Source organism: Heptranchias perlo, chromosome 14 (assembly GCF_035084215.1).
Source record: "Heptranchias perlo isolate sHepPer1 chromosome 14, sHepPer1.hap1, whole genome shotgun sequence".
NCBI lineage: Eukaryota > Metazoa > Chordata > Chondrichthyes > Hexanchiformes > Hexanchidae > Heptranchias > Heptranchias perlo.
In genome coordinates, this window is record NC_090338.1 from 63725797 (window position 1) to 63745765 (window position 19969).

General features: G+C 44.1%; 1 protein-coding gene across 2 annotated transcripts in view; it reads left to right on the forward strand.

Annotated features, from left to right (window-relative positions):
- LOC137332582 (janus kinase and microtubule-interacting protein 2-like) overlaps positions 1 to 18968 on the forward strand; it is a 344895-nt gene extending 325927 nt beyond the window's left edge. For both annotated transcript variants that reach the window (XR_010965701.1, XR_010965702.1), the window contains exons 26-27: positions 16443 to 16525; positions 18102 to 18968. The gene's annotated coding sequence lies outside the window, so the exon portion shown is untranslated. The remainder of the gene's footprint in view (positions 1 to 16442; positions 16526 to 18101) is intronic.
- Positions 18969 to 19969: the final 1001 nt, after the last annotated feature.

Below are 19969 nucleotides of genomic sequence, written 5' to 3' on the forward strand. Positions count from 1 at the left end.
ACTCGGGGAGGATGTGGTGTGAGATCAGGACTCGGGGAGGATGTGTGAGATCAGGACTCGGGGAGGATGTGGTGTGAGATCAGGACTCGGGGAGGATGTGTGAGATCAGGACTCGGGGAGGATGTGGTGTGAGATCAGGACTCGGGGAGGATGTGTGAGATCAGGACTCGGGGAGGATGTGTGAGATCAGGACTCAGGGAGGATGTGTGAGATCAGGACTCGGGGAGGATGTGGTGTGAGATCAGGACTCGGGGAGGATGTGGTGTGAGATCAGGACTCGGGGAGGATGTGTGAGATCAGGACTCGGGGAGGATGTGGTGTGAGATCAGGACTCGGGGAGGATGTGTGAGATCAGGACTCGGGGAGGATGTGTGAGATCAGGACTCGGGGAGGATGTGTGAGATCAGGACTCGGGGAGGATGTGGTGTGAGATCAGGACTCGGGGAGGATGTGTGAGATCAGGACTCGGGGAGGATGTGGTGTGAGATCAGGACTCGAAGAGTTCGATTTCCTCAACAAAACAGAACTTACATTTATAAGTTATTGTCACATAAAATAAAATACAATCACGTTGAGAATTGTTTGTATTTCCTCTGGCCATATCAAGAAAGCTGAATTTTACATGAAGTATATGGGAGGTTACAAAAACTGCCTAAATAACTATATGTTTACTCTGTTTATTTTCAGTTTGGAGTAATCTAAACAGAGTGAAACATTAGATTAACAGTTGTGTTTATTGCTCCCGATTCTCTGCAGCAGATGGGACTGTGTAATACAGATGAGGAAACCTCCAGGAAGGTGGCTGTGATTGGGAATCCAGTTGTTTCATCCATCGCCTCAATATTGATGGAGAGGTGGCGAAGTTTGGATGAATTTTAGATCAGAGCAATGGTGAAATATGGTAGGAACAGGGCAGAGCATCTGGTTCTAGTGTTGAGTTTATTTTTGTTGCATTTTCTTCCCTCCCCTCTCCTAAAAGTACTAACATATACACTGGGATACAAATGGCCAAACTTTTTACGTGAGCCTAGGCAGTGACTGTTGCCAGGTTATTTAACCGTGGGGTGGAAGAACATAACAACTGAGCTGTCCCTATCGGAGCAGAGGGGTGAATAGGAAAATCGACCCCGTGAAGCATCTTTGCTTACCACTTCACAAGGACCACAATGTTCTCAGAGACGACCTGGTTAACTATGCAATCACAATATCGTCAATTCCTCCACCATCAGCAGTTCCACACCTTTTAATATTAACTTGCACAGTCGTGATATCACGATCCACTCTCTCATATCTTGCACCTTGATGTGGAGATGCCGGTGATGGACTGGGGTTGACAATTGTAAACAATTTTACAACACCAAGTTATAGTCCAACAAATTTATTTTAAATTCCACAAGCTTTCGGAGGCTTCCTCCTTCCTCAGGTGAACGGTGTGGAACCTGAGGAAGGAGGAAGCCTCCGAAAGCTTGTGGAATTTAAAATAAATTTGTTGGACTATAACTTGGTGTTGTAAATCTTGCACCTTGTCAGCACTGCAGGTTAACATTTAATTAGCTTGCTCTACATTGGCCTATATGTGATTCACTTCACCGATTGATTATTTCGGGAGGTCTTGCTTAATCTGTGTATTTATAGCTGAATGTATTGGTGAACTTAATGATGATGCTCTGGTTGTAAACTCAGCTAGTTCTTTCCTCTGACTAGCCTCCAGATTGGTCTATCTGTGCTTTTGCATCTCTCCTAATACCTAATTAAATTAAGACTTGTATATTTTAGCATTGGAGTAATTAACTGTCACAAAATAGATTTTGTTTAATGTTAGTTCATCAGTTACTGTTTAGAAATGTGATTTTCATTTCCACTTAGAAAGTTTATAATTGAAATACAGCTGTTGAAGGCCATACCTTTTTGGTAGCATCGAAGGCCCATTGGTGGGGGTTGTGCTGGTGATTTCCAATGTGGTGAGTTGGGCTGCTGGAGAGATATTAAGCTGAGGTGTGGTGCTTCCCCAGATGGAGCAGGAGTGAGGCTTGGAACAAAAGAAAACCTGGAATAAGAAGATGCCTTTAGACCTACCCAAGCTGCTCATTCATTGACAACTTGTAATCATTCCCGGGATATGGGCATCACTAGCAAGGCTAGCATTTATTGCCCATCCCTCGTTGCCCTTAAGAAAGTGGTGGTGGGCCTTCTTCTTGAATTGCTGCAGTCCATGTGGTGAAGGTTCTCCACAGTGCTGTTAGGTAGGGAGTTTCAGGATTTTGACCCAGCGACAATGAAGGAATGGAAATACATGTCCAAGTCGGGATGGTGTGTGAGTTAGAAGGGAACTTGGAGGTGATGATGTTCCCATGCACCTGCTGCCCTTGTTCTTCCAGGTGGTGGAGGTCATGAGTTTGGGAGGTGCTGTCGAAGAAGCCTTGATGACTTTCTGCAGTGCATCCTGTAGATAAAATACGCTGCAGCCACGGTATACCATGGTGAATGTTTAAGCTGGTTTGTCCTGGATGGTGTCAAACTTCGAGTATTGTTGGAGCTGCACTCATCCAGGCAAGTGGAGAGTATTCTATCACACTCTTGACTTGTGCCTTGTAGGTGGTGGAAAGGCTTTGCAGAGTTAGGAGGTATGCCACTCGCTGCAGAGTATCCAGCCTCTGACCTGGTCTAGTAGCCAGGGCATCTGCGTGGCTGGTTCAGCTCAGATTCTGGCCTCTGGCAACCCACGCGACATTGATGGAGGATTTGATGATCGTAATGTCATTGAATGTCAAGGGCAGGTGGTTAGACCCTCCCTTGTTGGAGATGGTCATTGCCTGGCACTTGTCTGGTGCGAATGTTACTTGCCACTTATCAGCCCAAGCCTGGATGTTATCCAAGTCTTGCTGCATGAGGGCACGGACTGCTTCATTATCTGAGGAATTGTGTATGGAGCTGAACAGTGGGTAATCATCAGCGAACAGCCCCACTTCCGATCTTATGATGGAGGGAAGGTTGTTGATGAAGGAGCTGAAGATAGTTGGGCCAAGGACGCTGCCCTGAGGAATTCCTGCAGCAATGTCCTGGGGACAAGATGATTGGCCTCCAACAACCATAACCATCTTCCTTTGTGCCAGGTATGACTCCAGCCACTGGAGAGTTCCCCCGATCCCCATTGACTTCAATTTTACTAGGGCTCCTTGGTGTTACACTTGGTTGAATGCTGCCTTGAGATCAAGGACAGTCACTCTCATCTCACTTCTGGAATTCAGTTCTTTTATCCATGTTTGGACTGAGGCTATAATGATGTCTGGAGCCGAGTGGTCCTGGCGGAACTCAAATTGAGCATCGGTGAGCAGGTTATTGGTGGGTAGCCTAAAGAAACAAGCCTAATCCTGAATTGGGAGCCTCAGGCTCAATTCAGAGTTCTTGGCTAGAGAGTCATTGCTTAGTTGGACTTTTCCATGCTCCACACGGTTCCCTATTATGCATGTGTGGCCTGAGGACCAATGATGCATGTGTGATGTTTGAAATAACTCAGTAACTTTCCTGATGGTTCCCAGCCTGCTCCCCAAATTGTTCTCTCCCCAGTGCAGCTATAGCTACTTTCCAGCCCCCTTGGTGCGGCTGCAGATGCTTTCTCAGCTCGGCTGATCACCCCAGGCCACTCCCACATGTTCCTCCCCAATCTGCTCAGTCCCCTGCCGTAGCTGCAGCCACTTTCAGATACCCTGGTGCGGCAGTGGTGATGCTGGCCTGGCTGGTTTCCTAGGCCTTGATGTGGCTGCAGTCATTTCCTAAGGCCTGGCCGTGCTCCCTGCCCCTTTTCCCCGTATACTGCCCCAATATGTTCCCCTTACGCCAGTGCTGCCGAACAACACAATCCCCTGGTGCTGTTACATCCCAGGACAATCCACCCCCATGTTACAGCCAACCTCCACCCTCCTGGCCCGTGTACTGTCAAGCCCCGTATTCTTTATCCCAAATGCTGCATTTTGTTCCCCCACGCTGCCATACCCGAGGACTCTCCATGCTGCCAACAAATCCTACGTTCCCTGCCCCAAGGGCTACCAAATCCCAATCCCCATCCTTCCTAGTGCTGCTAAATGCAACCACTACCTCTCCTCAGCCCTCCCCTCCCCCCACCCCGCTTGCAAACCCGAGGAACACTCCCTTTACAGTGCTGCCAAATTTCAGAGCCCCCCACCCCCCCCCCCCCCCCACACCCTCCGCCAGTGCCAGCAAACCCCAGCACTCTCTGCAGTTCCTCCAAACTTCGGAATCTCCCAAATACTGACAAACTTCAGGACTGCCTCCGCTGCATCTATAACCCCCACCCCCGAGAGCACTCAGACCCTAGTCCCTGTCTGAGTGCTCCTGAACTCCAACATTGACCAGTGCTTCCACAACCCTCCTCTCCTTTCCCAGGATACTGGCAGATCTCACACTTCTGAGATTTTGAGGTTTGAAAGCACTGCAAAGAATCCTGGGCTTTTGATAAAGTGCCACATGAAGCTACTGGGTGCTAAAATTAATTTCCATGGCATCAAGGGCGATATGGACAGATAGATTGCAAATTGGCTAAAGGACCATAGGCAAAGGATGGTTTTAAATGGGACTGCTTCCCAATGGGATCCAGTCACTACTGGGGTGCCCCAGGATTCCATGCGAGGTCTCCCCCTGTTTATTAATGATATGGAGCAGGGCACAGCCACTACAGTTATTAAGTTCATAGATGATACTAAATTGTGCAGTAGAGACAGAACCTTCAAAGAAGGAAGCAGATTACAACTGGATTTGGATAGACTGGGGAAGTGGGCCCAAGATTGACAAATGTCCCTCAATGAGGAAAGTGTGCAATTATTAACACAGGCAATCAGAATTCAGGTATAGAGTACAACATGAGTAGGTGTAGGTTAAAGGTGACAGGAAGGGAGAGAGACTTGGGAGTGATTATTGATCACTCCCCAAAGGTTCAAGTACCAAGGAGCTGGGCCATGCAAATGGCCTGGACCACTGAAGAATTATACATTTTATTTTATTAAAAACGTTTGCAGGTTGGCTCCCTTGCTCAGTGGGGTGGTGGGTGAAAGGGCCATTGCCAGGGCTGGGCAGGGGGCCTTGGCAACCTTGGCCTTGAGTATATGAGTTCCAGAGTTTCTGCTGGGCAAGTGATGGAGATGTGCCCAAAATGTCACTTGCACCTAACTGATCCATGCAAATGAGGTACCTCCTCACTGACCCCACGAGATCTGACAGGATCAGTGTTGGAGGGCCTCACCGGGCGTGATCTCAGCATGACCACCAGGATCACAACCCGAGGAATTTCTGGGTCATTATCTCACCCCGCAGTGCACCCATGGCCCAGACTCCATTTTCCATCAATACTCCCAGACAGCAACCTTCCCTTAACTCCTCCATGGCACTAGTCTTCTCTGTCCGCTGCCTCACATGTGCCAACGAGACTCACCACCCCTTGCTACCTCTCGCCCCTACCTCTCCACTGCCTTCCAAGCTGAATCCCCTCTTTCTCCTGCACAGTCTCTCCCTCCCTGATTCCTTTATCCACCCCCAATCTGGTGCCTATTGATCACCATTGTGCTGTTAATCCTCGGCGATTAAAAGGTAGGAGTTAAAAATTCAGTATATAGATAAGTAAACATAACTGAGAGCTATAAGGAAAGAGCTAGAACAGAGAAGGGACGGAGTGAAAGACAAACATTCAGACACAATGAGAAAATTACCTAAGCCATAGAGAGAGAAAGAAAAAGGATTGAGAACAACACAGAAAGAATTAGAGTAGGAAATAAGGAGACAATTGCAGGAAGAGAAAAAATACTTTTTATTTTTCTCTTGGAGCCATAGCATAGGGGATCAGCTGTATAATATGATAATACATTGTGCATTTCACATCATGACACCACTGTGGTAATAAATATTAAGCTCACCCATGAGCAACACCACTGACGATCCATTGCTTGATGACTCCTCCTGAGAAAGGAGAAAGCACTGGCTAAAGTTCTTAAATTGACTAACAGCTAAAAGTAATGAGTAATCTCAGTGGCTATGGACGAAATTAGGTAACAACTCTGACAGGAGATGTCAGGACTGTATTCCTGGGAAAGGAGCAGTCATCCAGAGAACGGACACGAAGCTCGGATTTCCCATTCGGCATTGTTTTAACACCAGCGGGAATCCATTCATTTTAAATAAGTTTCTGCCAGCATTAAAATAAATGTCAATCAGAAAATCCAGGCTAGACCTTTTAAGTCGAGACACCCGAAAAGGCACGTGTGAATGAAGATCAAAGAATGAAGGTTAAGCCTTTAATGATAAGGAACATTAAAAACATAACAGTTCGGGTTTATTCCAAACCCAGTCAACCAAATTGCTTGATTAGAATTGGTCCAATTTATTCTTCTCCAGAAGCAAAAGTGCAGGAGTTCAGTGGTATGATGTTATATATAATATAATAATACTCATTATAACAAAATAGCCCCCTTTCCTGGATGTCAGGAAAAGTGGTGGGGCGATGCCAGCCACTGGAATTCCCCTAATGTAGGCCTGCAAGGAGCGAGTATACATTAGTTTTCAGGGCCACATCCTGATGCAGGTGGTCCCCAGTAAATTCTGCAGAGCTGGTGCCCTTATGACAGCCAACTGTGAAGCAATTGGCTACCTAAGGGTACAGGACATTTTAGAAAAGAGCCGGGTTTTTTGTTTTGTTTTGATAGAAGAGTCTTCATTCTGTCACACAGGCACTCCGTTCTAGTGTTTGGTCTCTGCCGCTAGTCTGTCCCACCTAGAGGGTGCCCACCCATTTTATGTAAATATTCCGGACCCTGGGAGTTTGGACTGGGTCAGCAAATAAGGAAGCAGCGGATTTTCAACCCGATAATGTCCAGACCGTCTATTTTGCCTCTGACCTATTTAATTGGGTAATAGATTAGTTATCCGAATGCACTTCCCTTATATTCACCTCGAAGCCCGAGATAAAATCCACCCAAAAGGGGATGAGGCATAACTCAGTGCTTTGATGCATTTGACATCATGTACTCCAGCATAAGGTGAGGTGGAAAGTTCACGATCACCGATAGATAGATAGGGATGTCGATTTTTATGATATAATTAATGGCTGCTGCTCAACATGTTTTTCTTTTCTTTTTTTCAGTTCCTTTTTTTTAAAGTTTGTTGCAGCCATTCTGCAGCTGGAAAACTAGGCAACTGCTGACTCAAATACAAATTCAGCTCCGTGAGTCAGCCCTTCAGGGAGGTATTGGTTAAACCAGACTGAGACTTACATTTTTTCTCTTGTTGGACACATTCCTTAGTTGTCGATCTGAGTGCTTTAAAGAAAAAAAAATCACAAAATATGTGACAAAATGTATCAGCTAAGCTGCTTTCGCACAAAGGGCTTCATGAATACTGTAAAATTTCATTGCAAGCACCAATAAGGAGATGGTCTTAAACATAGCAAGGATGTGTAAGATATGATGCTTACCAGAATGTGGGCTTAAATCATATAGAGGGAACCATTATATCTTTACATTAACATTTCTGGTGTCTGTTGTGTAAATTGAGTCTGTCTACATCACAAGCATTGAGTCTGTTGTCTACACTGTGATTTCTGCTATTAAGCAGTCCGTCACTTCCTCCTTTGTCATTAGTTAAGTGTTTATGTCTCTCCCCTAATTGATTATTTTCTACTTCCATTATTTACCAATCCTATTGATCAAAACCTTTCTGCCAAATTACATTCAACTAAAAAAAAAATGTATTCTAACAGATATGATTGCCTTGGTAATTACTCATCCAACTCTCTTTACAGTCCCAAAATTTAAAAAATCACTCTTACCCATAAACTTGATGTAACATTTTGAGAGACTTGTGTATTACATTCTTTCACATGACCACAAATAGGAATGAATGTGTTTCAGAAACAACCAGAGTTAAGTTGGAAGTTGTCTTTACTCTGTCTGTTAGTATTAGCCTGAGTGTAACCATTGACAGCATGGGTATGTATCGCCTTTTGGAGCAGATAAGGGAACATGGTGGGCATCACGTGGTCTCTAGTGCATTATACTGTAATTAAGGGGTAACTGTTGGTTTAGTGGCATTCTATCTCAATCATAGCACACAGAAGGGTGAAGATTTCAATTCATAGGGTACTTTGATCTGCTTATGGGAACTATCTTTTGCTGTGATTAAAAGACAAAATTGCTGGGAGAAAACCTGAAACACAGCACTTGACTCCAGTAACTTCCTCTGCTTCAACAAATAGCCTGACACACTGTCAGAGTGGAAGAACCATCTTTACCCCTCCCCGACAATGTACAATGCCTATGGCGAATTGTCACCACTAGGAGTAGAGGGGCAACTAGCAACAACAACTTGCATTTATATAGCACCTGTATTAGTTAAGTAACACTCATCACCACTCCAACCCCACTTCCTATGTTAATTCCAAATCCATTAACTAACATTAAGAAATATCTCAAATAGGGGTAAGGAAAATGGAACCGAGCTGGAAGGGCAACTGAAAGCTTGGTCAAAGAGACGGGTTTCGAGGAGGTTTTTAAGAGGAAAAATTTGGGAAGAATATTTCAATAAAAAAGCATTTAAATATTCATCTAGTGTCACGAGAATCCATATCAGTGCGACATTTAAAAATGCCGATGTCATTACATACTTACAAAATCTTACTCAAAATCTTTTACGTAAGATTTGAGTTGTTCTTTTTAAAACAAAATTATACTCCAGCCAATGTGCAGGACTAACAACGCAAACAAGTCTACTAAACGTGCTGCATTTGATGTGGTCATGATCTCACACATGTATTGACTGAGTTGGAAATTTTCAGCATTTTTTTGCTTTCCTTTGCCAGAAAGTAAGAGAGCATTGTTCATATCCCAGCATTTGTAGCAATAGTGAAGGTCCGCTATCAAAACTATAGATCTTCTTGTTTGATTTCAAAGCTGGTTTGGATGCTGGGATAGCATGACCTCCATCATCAGCTCACATTTTGTCACTCTCCAGTGAAAGAAAGCAAGAAAAAAACCACTCACAGAATCAGACATGCCACCTAGAAAGCTGACGTCGTTCCCATAAAGCTAACAATTCAAAAAGAGACCTGAATCTTATGACACATGAAGACAAGGAGCTAGGCTGAAAGTGCACTGGGACTTGAGCAGAGCTGATCATAATTTGAGCTTCAGGTGGTCTCAATGTTTGATCACTTTTATTGCAGAATTCCAGTCAGCAATAGATTGTCAGATTTAGAAATGCATCAAGGTAATCTTGTAAAAGGTTGGATGAGTAGGCGAGATAGGCCAATGGCCTATCCATGCCTGAAAATTGTTACTATGCTACTGTAGGGTTTATTCACCAATGCTGCACTCTCACACTCGAAGGAAGGACAGGAGATAAGTCCTTATCAGACTGTGGCTCTATCTCTGTCCCACATTCCTTGTGAGTGTGACTCCCCACCAGAGGAGCAGTATCATTGAATTTACCACATGTTAGCTAGAAGTTAAAATCTAACATAGGCCAAAGCACAACAGCAGCAATGGTGGAATTGGAAACTTACTGAAGGGGCTCATAAAGACTGAAAGCGTGAGATTTGATGAGGGGAGGGTTTGGGCCTTGCCTCCCTGAGAAACTTTTCCATTTTCTACTGTACCTACTTTAATTTCTCCTAGAAGGGTTACAGACATATTAAATATTGAAATAAAAGTGGTTGTAGGGACTTCAATCCGACGTGACAGGGTCCAGTTAATTTTATTGGGAATCTAACCCCAGGTACATTGGACTAATTTGTGAACTGGGGCCTTATACAATGTGGACTTACAGTAATCCCAACCAGCCATGCATTCTACATTCACTAAACTAACCTACTATTGTTTCTGTCCCTGCCCCGTACACTGCAGTGAAATCCTAAATATTAAAGTCTCGGTGTAATCTTTTTAATTAAATAACACTCATCACCACTCCAACCCCGCTTCCTATGTTAATTCCAAATCCATTAACTAACATTAATTTAAAGCCAGTTAGTCTTTTTACATCAGGAACACCCTTCTTGTGTCATGATCTCTCGTAGCTGAAAAAAACCCAATTATAACCAGTCTTGAAAAAAAAATTCACATTACAACAAATGTTGGTCCTTTGAATAAAATAAAGAGTTTTTAAAAACTGCATTTTAGCTTATTTGTTGTATTTGACTTGTTTAGGGATAACACTAAATAAACATACCTTGAACAGCAACTGTCAGAAACCATCAGCTCACCTTAAAATGTTATTGCCTCAAGTTTGTGTACAACTAACAGTGAGAGAAAATAACCACTGATTGGTTCAGATAGCCATCAGTCATGCCCTCCAACTGATTTGATTGGTTTATACTGACAGCCTCTGCTCCTGGTGGGGCGGGACGGTCAGTGTTTGTGTGAAACACAAACAATTTGACATATGGATTGAAACACTGACAGTCAGCAATGCTGATGGTTGGCATGTTCACAGATCCTACAGTACTGTGAAAGAAGGCACAGAGGAAAAAGAAGAGACAGACAAGTAATAGGGAATAAGAGAGCAGCACCTGTGACAGACAGAGCCGACAGCTATTATCCAGGTTTAAGTTTTTGCTGTGAGTTGATGCCTTGTGTTTATGGCTCGTGGACTGAGAATCGCACTGTTGGGAATTGTGCTTTGGGTATCAAATCATCCTTTACAAGTGGTCCTGCTATAAATACACAGAAGATATCATTGAACCAGCACCAACACAAACCATGCGCTATAACTGGGGCGTTGCTGTCCCTTCATAATGGTTCAATGATTGAAGTTAAAGTTAGTGGTGGGGCTGTGATGTAAACGCAGACTAAAGATGCTTTGATACTGCTGTCATGTCACCGGTTCCGGACTTGCACAGTCAGCAGCCTAAAACTTACCGTATTTGAACCCACTTGTTTTTTTTTACTGGTGCTTCCTGCCTGCTGCTGGTCAGCTATGTCATGATGCCAATACTGACCAAACAGACTGAGCCAGTCTGCCCACACACCACCTGCTGGGATGTAGTTTGCAGCCAGTTTACAAGGAGAGTGGCTGCACTATTCAAAGTAAAAGTGTGGCCCAACGGCACACTCGGATTGCTCTCCCAAGACCCAGCCAGCAACATAAAAGCAGGAGAAAAGTGGGACAGACTCCTCTGTCAGTGTCTTTTGTTGGCACATTGAGAGTGTTCACAAGTCGGCATGAAACTGCAAATGGACGTCAGTCACATCTTTCTGAATGAACGAGACGCTGGAGTTGTGATTTCACACCTTACACCTCATTAATACAACAACATTTAGTTTTCCAAACCCATAAAAGATAATAGTATTTGACCAACTAACATTAGTTTTGTATTGAAGACCTTGCAAAGTTTTATAAACAAACCAATGTCAACGAGCTTTTACCACCTCAATGAAAATTAATATCTCATTTATCCAAGCTACTTCTTTGCAGGTTAACTTTAATTTCCAAGAATGTAGTGAACAAGGTGTTCAATGTTTTAGTCTTTTTTAAAAACACTGATCTTGTATTTTCCCAACATAAAAGAAAAGAAAGAACTTGCATTTATATAGCAACTTTCACAACCTCAGGACGTTCCAAATTACTTTGCAGCCAATGAAGTAGATTTGAAGTGTAGTCACTGTTGTAATGTAGGAAACGTGGCAGCCAAATTGCGCACAGCAAGGTCCCACAAACAGCAATGAGATGAATGACCAGATAATCCGTTTTTAGGTGTTGGTTGAGGGATAAATATTGGCCAAGGTACCGGGGAGCACTCCCCTGCTCTTATTTGGAATAGTCCTATGGGATCTTTTACATCCACCTGAGAGGGCAGACAGAACCTCGGTTCAATGTCTCATCCAAAAGATGGTACCTCCAACAGTACAGCACTCGTTCAGTACTGCACTAGAGTGTCAGACTAGATTTTTATGCCGAAGTCTTGTGTGTCCAACACACGACTTTCTGACTCAAAGGTGAGAGTGCAACCATTGATCCATGGCTGACCATTCTTGGTTCTGACCTCTCACCTGTAGTTTAAGACTGGAAATACTGTTAATTTTGTGTCAGTTTCAGTTGTGTAATTACATGAAAGTGGAAGTATGGTTCGAGAGGGAGGTCTTGATCTGACTCCCAGGTACACGAAAGGCAAATGGTTTGCCACACTTCTACTTTGAATAGTGCAGCTGCTCTAACCCCAGACACATTGCATTAATTTGGGCACTGGGGCCTTATACAACATGGACCTACAGTAATCCCAACCGGCCATGCATTCTACATTCACTAAACTAAACTGACTTATTATTGTTTCTGTCCCTGCCTCGTAACCCAATGGTACACCGCAGTGAAATCCTAAACGCTAAAATCTCAGTGTAATCATTTTAATTAAGTAAAAGTCATCACCACTCCAACCCCGCTGCCTATGTTAATTCCAAATCCATTAACTAATATTAATTGAAAGGCCAGTTAATCCATTTACACCAGGAACACCCTCCTCATCTCAAAATCCCTCGTAGTTGAAAAAAAACAATCGTAACCAGCCCTGAAAAAAAAATTCACATGACAACAAATTTCGGTCCTTTGAACAAAATAAAAGGTTTTTAAAAATGCATTGTAGCTTATTTGTTGTGTGTAACTTGTTCAGGGATAACACTAAATAAACAGCAACTGTCAGAAACCATCAGCTCATCTTAAAATGTTTATGCCTCAAGTTTGTGTGCAACTAACAGTGAGAGAAAATAACCACTGATTGGTTTATACTGACAGCCTCCAATCCTGGTGGGGCGGGACGGTCAGTGTTTGTGTGAAACACGAACAATTTGACATATGGATTGAAACACTGACAGCCAGCAATGCTGATGGTTGGCATGTTCACAGATCCCTTCCCCACCCACAGGAGGCCATCTTACATGCTTGGATTTTGCACTGGGTGGAGTACAACTCCAGTCCAGTTTGAAGTTTAGAAGTTTTCAGCCAGTCTGTTGGATCTCCTGGGTACTTGATAGTGTTAGTATTGCGTCTTTTTAATGTTATGAGTAAACAGATGCAACCACACCCACGCTCCATAGCATCAAATCGGGAACATTTAAAATGGCGGTGGTCTTTGAATGCATCATAACGTTCCTCATACTTCGGTTTTTAGATGATTCTATTGACCACCTCAGTGTTGTACTTTCCCAGTGCGTTCCTTATGAGCTTTTCTACTCTATAAACTGAATAAAGTGGCACAAAGCATTTTTGAACAAATAAACACGTGATCTGAAGTGCTGAGGAAGAGGAAAAGATGGGCTAACCTGAGGCAGGAGTGCAAAACAAGTTGACCTATTTGAAGAGTAAGTTAATCAGAGGAAGTGTGCGGCTCCTCAGTTTTCAACATTGTGCTGCAGCCATGTTGTCACAAGTCAAGCACACATTTAAAGGCCGATTTTGACCCCAACGGGCATGCGGAAGGTTAAAATAGAGGTCCTGCCTTCCCAGCTTGGTGCCACAGGCTGGCGAGGACCTCATAAATATTCGAGAGTTGGGGTCTGATGACATCAATCAGACCCCAACTAGATTTTAACACACGTTCGGCGCTCAGTGCCGGCCTCGCTAGGGAAACCTGGTACCACGTGGGACCAGGCCAGAAGATGGCAGATAAGGTAAGTTACTTTCAATTTTTTTACATTTCTGTGAGGGCCAGGATGAGTTTGAGTGCTCCCCTGGACTCAAAAGGAAACCTAGGGCCTCCCTTGCCACAAGCTTCCCTCCCCCTCCCTTCCATCCTGTGATTGCCTCTGAAACCCTGCTTCCTATAGGCTTACCTTTACCGGGGACTGTTCCCGCGAGTTCCAGGTGCTAACCTCTTGCTGTGTTCGCCCATCCCACCGCCAGCACCACATCATTGAAGCCAGGTTCGGGCAGAAGTCGGGCCTCACTTATTTAAGTGAGGCCCGGGAGATAAAATGGCCCAGGCCTCATGTAGACTGACACTCACCCCAACAGCCCCACACTTGCCCTTTTCCCCCGGTTAAAATCGGGGCTTTAGTATATTGACTTCTGTTGGGCCCAATGATCCTTTACTGCTAATTTTTCTTCAGCCCAGGAAGGGTCTCCAAGGCAACCTAATTCTTTTTGCTGGGCTGTCCACCATTTTTGCTTTTTTGGGTTGTTTCCCCCCCAGTACCACCCAAAGAGGGAGAGAGAGACATATATAGTTAGGTTTTCAAACAGAAAGCTGCAAGGGCAAGTTTCCTCCTGACTCAGAATCATAGAATCATACACCACAGCAGGTGGCCATTTAGCCCATCATACCCGTGTTGGCTTTTTGAAAGAGCATTCCAATTAGTTCCACTTCCCCAATCTTGCCCAACAGCCCAGCAATTTTTTCCCTTTCAAGTATTTATCCAATTCCTTTTTGAAAGTTACTAATGTATCTGCTTCCACCACCCATTCAGGCAGTGCATTCCTGACAACTCGCTGCATAAAAACATTTCTGCTCATCTCCCCTTTCCCAATTATCTTAAATTTGTGTTCTCTGGTAACTGACCCTTCTGTCAGTGGAAACAGTTTCTCTCTATGTACTCTATCAAAACCCCTCATAATTTTGAACACCTCGATTAAATCTCCCCTTAACCTTCTCTGCTCTAAGGAGAACAACCCCAGCTTCTCCAGTCTCTCCACGTAACTGAAGTCTTTCATCCCTGGTATCATTCCAGCAAATCTCCTCTGCACCCTCTCTAAGGCCTTGACATCCTGCCTAAAGTGTGGTGCCCAGAATCGGACACAATACTCCAGCTGAGGCCTAGCCAGTGATTTATAAAAGTTGAGCATAACTTCTTTGCTTTTGTACTCTATGCCTCTGTTTATAAAGCCCAGAAGGTTAGAATGCAGGAGTATAGTTAGAAATGATCTTGTTTAAGTCAAGAAAGATGACCCATTGATTTGGGGAATCGTAGCATATTCATTATTTTGTATTATTATGTGAAAACAAGTACTGATTGGATCCACTTAATTCAATCATAACTGATCCTTTGTCTGTTACTGTGAAATAAAATAGTATAATGATTTGTATCTGGCCTATTCTTGGTCAGTTTTTAAAAGATGGGAGAGGCATGTGGGAGCATATGCCAAAGACACAGTATCCAGTTCAGATCACAAGGAAGTCCTATGTTACACCCCAGATCATGCTATTGTACAATTAGATATCAGACAGTTCGGGCACAGCCCTTAGAGTAAGATGCTCAGGCTGCTTACTGGAAGTGACCAGTGTTATAAGCTGGTTAGCCCAGTGGTGAAGGATAGACTAGGACAGCCTGGTCTTCAGTTGCTTCCAAGCCTTTATTCACAGAGCTCCACATTACACACACCACACCCTAGATAAGCTCTCTTATATATGGATACAAGAGAGCCCCAATTGATACACACCACCTGAATACATTTAACACTAATTGCTATAAATCACATGGATACAATTAACAACCAGCACCACTCCACCTGAGAGCATATCTAAGGCAAGACTCTAAATTGCAACAATGGTCTTCAATCTACGATAGAGCCTTGTCCCCCAAAAAGCTGTTGGGGCTGGGGGTCAATTGACAATTTTAAAACTGAGATTGATAGATTTTGTTAGGTAAAGGTGTTGAAGGATATGGAACTAAGATCGGTAAATGGAGTTAAGATGCAGATCAACCGTGGTCTAATTGAATGGCGGAACAGGCTGGAGGGGCTGAATGGCCTACTCCTGTTCCTGTGTCCCATGGTGCACCTCCAGCAGGAGGATCTCCAGATCTTCAGTATAAGAATGAATGATTTTTTCCCGTACTTCTCCTTTGTGTCATTCTGAACAATTGCTCAGCTTTTCTGGCCAGTACCACAGCCTTACCGTTTAATAACGAGTCGGAGCCTGTCAAGAGCTGTTGCCTCCCTAGATTATGCGTCTCTAGCCAGCTGTGCCATAGGCTAAGCTCCTTGGGTGTATTTTGCATCTGCTGAGAGGCTATTCAAATTAAAGGGATGGGCTAGCGTTGCAAAGGTCGGCCAAGCAGCAGTCTGAGCTCCCTGCGCAGGTGCACACTTGCCCTGAGCCAGCTCCACGTCGATTCCTGCAAAGTCACGGCTTCAACGTGACTCTTTTTTTCATGGAAAAATTCCTGAATCTAGGAGTAAAACCGGCAACATTTTAATTAGATGTTTTTGTTTTCTTTTCTTTTTCAGCTCAGTCAGTGCAACATCTGTTTCCTTCTTTTCTGCTTGTTTGTACTACTAGGCCTGAATTGTAGGCCAAAGCCTGAGACTTTCCTGTCTCAAAAGGGTGTGGTTTTTATTCCTGTGCTCAGGCCAAACCATTAACCTTGAAAAGCAGGTCTCTCAAGTACTGAAGAGGCCAATATGCTAGTATTTCAGCCAACGGTTTTCCATTAAACTGATTAACTTGTGTGTCCTTACAGGAATGTCACATCAGCAACTTTTTAGAAAGCACATCAGCCAGTTCCCGGTCTCCATGGTAACCTGCAACAAACAGCACGGTCAGGTAAAGGATTTCAACATTAAACATTATAGCACTTGAGTTATTCAGCCTCTGTTACATCTGCAGCTTTCCCATCATGGTTGTGTAGACAGTCATATAGCTTCTTCACTTATTTCCTTAATGTATGAACACGATGAATGTTTCGCAGGGAGGCGTTACATTTATAGTTTAATGCTTCCAAGGTAACAGTGCCCACCCAATCCAATCCCTTTCATACTAATTTTATTGAGTTACGACAAGGCAGAGAAATAGTAGCTGGCTTGTTTCAACAAACAGATCATAAATTAGTATTCTCAAGTGCAAAGACAGGCTGTTATCAAAGCAACATAATAGCTACAAATTGATTTGCATTGCATCCAGTAAGAAAGGCCCTAACTTCACAATAGGGTTACCAACCCTCCAGGATTGTCCTGAAGACTCCAGGAATTAACAATTAATCTCCTGGACATTGCTACGAGCGACCCAAGAGAAAAATCATAGGAGCATTAATAAAGATTGTATTTTTTTTTCATTTTCTTTGAACACTTTCGTTTATTAGTTAGAAAAATATTAGAGGTGGGGAGAAAATCAGTTTTACTGGGCAGGACGTTTGGAGATGGGAGGTCATGTGATGAAACCTCCAGGAATACGTCCAGCCAGAGTTGGCAACCCGACTTCACATCCAAAATGCTAAACTTTTTTCAATCATCTGAATTAATTTGAATAATGATTTGAAAATGTTTTATCAATAATTTAAATCCTCTGCACTCCATTTCACACATATTCTTGTATTATACTTACTCTCACATAACAGAGCAGCTCAGGTGTCCAAATATTTGCCTGAAGAATAGAATCTACAGCCTTAAGAATACCTCAGTCCATTGTTTTAAAGCCAGGGTTAGGCCAATTAAAATAAATAGGACAAGGTTCTCATCAAAATATTGATCAGAGGAATTTGTTATTAGCACACTAATACTGCATATCGTCAGTTCCAGACTCACATAAGTGACATGCAATTAACAGTGCAGATTTAAAGATAGACTGGGAGCATTCATTGGAATATAACTGTCCCAGGTGTGATACTGGATCAGTAACAAATATTGCAGCGGCATTGGCTCTGATATTTACGGGGAGGCGGGAGGGAGCTGGGGAGCGTGTTTACAGTGGGAAATCCCGGGCATACGGAAGTCCTGTCGAATTTAACGGCAGACCTGTAGGGTGTTTTGGGGTTGTTCTCATCGGTGCAGATATCTGGTCCCCGGTCCAGCCAAGGAACACTTATACCTCACGGATCGGGGGTTCAGGAAAACGGGACTTATGCTAACGCACCCGGTGATGGATCACGTAGCCAAATAGCACAGAGAACACACAAACTCGGTGTTTAAATTGAATTGGAATGTTGGTTTTAATCTACCGTCAACACGAAGAAAATAACGATAAAAACAGTCCTACACAGGACACTGAGTTACACACACCCACTACAGTACTTTATCCCTCTAAACTAAGAGGTTGGTGGGGACCCTGGAGACACCTATCACACACACACACACACACACACACGTACGTATGGTCGAGGCTCACCAATCTTTTGCACTCGCAGGTCTGGCTGACCGGTTCTCTCACGTGGGATTCGTTGGTTCCGCTGGAAGCTGCTCTCCTCCCTGGAGAGCTCAGGAGAAGAAAAAGAGCGAGCAGGAACTAAGAGGAAGAGAGAGAAAGAGAGAGAGCAAGCTGGAAAAGCTAAGAAGCAAGAGAGCAAGAACCAGAGACAGCAAACAAGAGAGCAAACAAGAGAGAGAGGGGTTTCAAGCTTTCACTTATATACCCCTCTCTTACAATAGTTTTCGTCGTTAAATGAGGCACTTCATGCCTGTTTAAACAGTTCTTACAAAGTCCTTAAGAATCTTTGATGGCTTTTGATGGTCTCTCATCATGTTGCAATTGCTTCTCTCGATGGGCCTTTGTTCTTCGAATTCATTCTGATCGTCGAGCACTTGCCACACAAGGCTCCCTTTTCATCCCACGTCCTGGGTGACGATTGGTTTTGCATCAGAACCGAGGCATGGCTCCGCCACGTCTGGAGCAGTTGCCTCTCTCAATGGCCTACTGCCTCTCGAATTAGTGCTGATCGTTGACCACCTGCTGTAGGTTTTGCATCAAAACAGAGTCTGAAGCAGTAATTCTCCCACATTCCACTGTGTGTTGTTGATTCGTCTGGTGACCTCTCACCTATCCTTCCATTGTAGGATTTTAGTCAATGGCCAAAGTTTTACATACTCAGGGAAAAGGCAATATTCCCAGAATTCTTACAGACCTCGTTATAATTTTTAAAATTCTATTTCTCACCCGGCAGTTGGCCAGATTGACAGGCTGGCCGGCTGCCGGGCGGGAAAGCCTGCAGTAGAAGGCCGCCGGGGACAGTTCCTAACAATCTGCAAAGATCGCAGGACATAAGAGGTTGGGGTCTGACCGGCAATCGGGAGGGAGGGAGCGATCGTGGGTTAAAGAGGGGGGTCGGCAGATCATGGGGTTGGGAAGTGGGGGGGGACGGTCGATTGTGGCAGCGAGGAGAGGCCGCAATCGGCAGAAGGTTTGCTTGAGGGGCCGTTGGGAGCACTCCTGCTCCTCCTGGCTCACAAGCAGTGCTGGAAAAGCACTTGCCTGCTTGATCCGATTGCACTGTGGGAGCCTGATTTAAATATTAGAAAGAAATATCTCACCTCTCGAGAGTGGGACACGCTACACAAACTGCCGCCATAAAATAGCAACGGGCGCTTACGCAGTGGGTTGGGGTTGCGTTTCACGATTTAAAATTTTTATTCCCCCCCCCCGACATTCTCCTGCCCATCGTGAGGGGGTTAATATTGATCCCATTCTGTTGGGTTATGACGTGTTGGATATTACAGCTGCTCACATTTAATGGAATCACTGAAAGCTTCAGCTATTTCACTAATATGGGTGTATAGAGTGTTTGAGTGTCAGCTGTAGTTCAGTGATAGCCCTCTTACCTCTGAGTCAGAAGGTTGTGGGTTCAAGCCTCACTCCAGAGTCTTGAACACATAATCTAGGTTGACACTCTCAGTGCAGTACTGAGGGAGTGCTGCACTGTCAGAGGTGCCGTCTTTTGGGTGACACGTTGAACCAAGGCCCTGTCTGCCCTCCCAGGTGGACGTAAAAGAATCCCATGGCGCTATTTCGAAGAAGAGAAGGGGAGTTCTCCCCGGTGTCCTGGCCAATATTTATCAACCAACATCACTTAAACAGACCATCTGATCATTATCACAGCGCTGTTTGTGGGACCTTGCTGTGCAAATTGGCTTCTGTGTTTCCTTCATTACAACAGTGACTACTCTTCAAAATTATTTCATTGGCTGTGAAGCACTTTGAGACGTCCTGAGGTTGTGAAAGGTGCAACTTCTTTCTTTTTTATACAGGGGAGTGAGAGAAGATTGTTTTTGCTTGTTTTCT